This window comes from Vigna radiata, chromosome 6, assembly GCF_000741045.1.
Source record: "Vigna radiata var. radiata cultivar VC1973A chromosome 6, Vradiata_ver6, whole genome shotgun sequence".
NCBI classification, from domain to species: domain Eukaryota; kingdom Viridiplantae; phylum Streptophyta; class Magnoliopsida; order Fabales; family Fabaceae; genus Vigna; species Vigna radiata.
The window spans coordinates 18,679,279-18,681,588 of record NC_028356.1 but is presented as its reverse complement, the minus strand read 5'-3'; positions in this window follow the sequence as shown (position 1 = coordinate 18,681,588).

The following is a 2,310-nucleotide window of genomic DNA, read 5'->3' as shown; positions in this document are numbered from 1 at the left end:
ATTTTTAGGAAAAAAATTAGAAAACGAAGAAAAAAAAATATATTATTATTTGAGGAGGTTATAAACCTCTCTTAAAAGAAATTAAAACTCCCACAAACATTGTCAGTTAGATAATTTGAATTAAACATCTTAAGTTGTGTTAATTTGAGGGGGTTTTTTATACCCTCCGCAAAATAACCCCCTCTAAATAAGATTTTTTTTGTAGTGTATGTCTTATTTTCTCCTGTTTTGATGCTTGTGAATTATGATTTCTCATGTTTAATTGTTGAATATTTAATTTTTTTTTTTCAAAAAGAAAGCCCATGGATTGGCCTTGACCCACAGGGCTTTGGGGCTTTTTAGTCCTGGGGGCTTTTTTAATAAAAGACTTTTTTGGCCCTGTGGGGTTTTTTGGCCCCAACCCACATGGGCTAGGGCCAGGGCCTATTATTGGGGCCAATTTGACAGGTCTATGTCTAGCCTATGTAAATGTTTCTTTAAGTTTTTCTCTATTTTATTCATCAAATGCATTTTCAACACAAGGTTTTAGAATATAATTTGAGACTTTTAGTTTAACTTCCAAAGACATCGTTTGACGCTTAAATCTACCAAGATACATTGAGGGTTTGTTTGATCATCACTTAGCGATGTATAACATTCGTTTCATTTAGCAAGACTCTTTGGTACACTGTCGTTGAATCAAATTAATACTACTTTACAAGGCAACTTCAATATTATTAAGTTAGTAGTCAAGAAAGTAGATAGATTTAAAGTAACTCTGAGTCATTTCCCAACCAATACAAAGTTACATTTCAATACTTGACTCTTATGAAAACTCTGAAAATGTTAGTGAATTCTGTTGAAAATGATATGGCTTAGTTTCTCACACCAAGAGAGGGGTGAATTGGTAAAACTTAAAATCAGAGTCTTTTAAAAATCTTTTTTGCAAAAGGATGATCTTTCAAAACTTTCTTGAAACGCAAGGAATAAGATTTTTGAAATGCAGCGGAATATAGTCGACTACGTGAAAATTAAAGTCGATTGTGAAAGTAAAAGTTCAGGGATAGAGAAATCCAACGCAAGTTTTTATACTGGTTCGGCCAAACTGCCTACATCCAGTGTCCTTCCAATCCCAGGAAGCAAATGCACTATAATGATAAAGGTTTTTACAACAAGGTTTCTATAGCGACCTCACCGTCAAAATATAAAACACCTATCTAACCCTCCAATCAAAATATAGGCATATACAAACAAAGAACAACAACAAGATGTCCCCTCTCCTATAGTCTTTAATACTTTGAACAATCCTCAAAGTCTAGAACGTCGCACATCCTCTTCCTGTAGTCACAACAGGGCAACAACAATCTTCACAAGATTGAGAGAAACTGATCACGAAGTAAACACCTCAAGTGCAAGTTGATTAGACAGTCTAGGCACACTAATTCTTGCTTGTCAAGAAATTACCAAAGATGAACACCACGATCTTCTTGATCAATTCTTGGAGCTTTCACACGTTCTACAAGAGATCAATAATATGAAACAAATCAATCAAATAGTTAGAATCACAAAAGTCTATACAAAATTCAAATTTGTGTGTGTGTCTATATATATATATATATATATTCATATATATTCTCATAAAACTGACGCTCCTAAGTCGACTTTGCTACTAATAGAGTCGAATATATACTCAGACAGTTACAACAGATAGTAGTAGTCAAAACAACTTAATTGATTACACAACTAATGCAATTGACTCTCGATTAATGCTTGGTCAGACATATTAAAAATATAGTTGTTAGACATGACAAGCATTAACAGAATTTCAAAACATAACTAACCAAGTCGAATGTCTTGCGCACATAGTCGACTTCGTAACAGTTAAATGCATGGTTTTGAAAAACTTTCTTTCCAAAAATACTCACAGCACACTTTGAAAAAGTTTGTGCAAAGCCACGAGTTTTAGTCGACTTACTTCAAAATATAGTCGACTTAAAACTACTGTTTTGCCACACAATTTAAGTTCAACAAAAGTGCATGTGGTTTTCCTTTTTCAAAACATTTGTTATGAAATCATAAATAATATCTCATGTAAAACACAATGAATTTGCATGCAATGACAAAAGCAACACCAACATATTCTCATTTAATCATAAACATGAAAGCTATGAACATGTAACACATAAACACATATAAACACATGTGTTATTAATTATGTGTTGCCATCATCAAAAACCAGAAGCTTTAAGATTGTAAGGTTTGGCTTAACCAGTGGTCCCCCGATCAACAATCTCAACAAATTCTATCCAATGCTTAAAAATAAGAATGAAA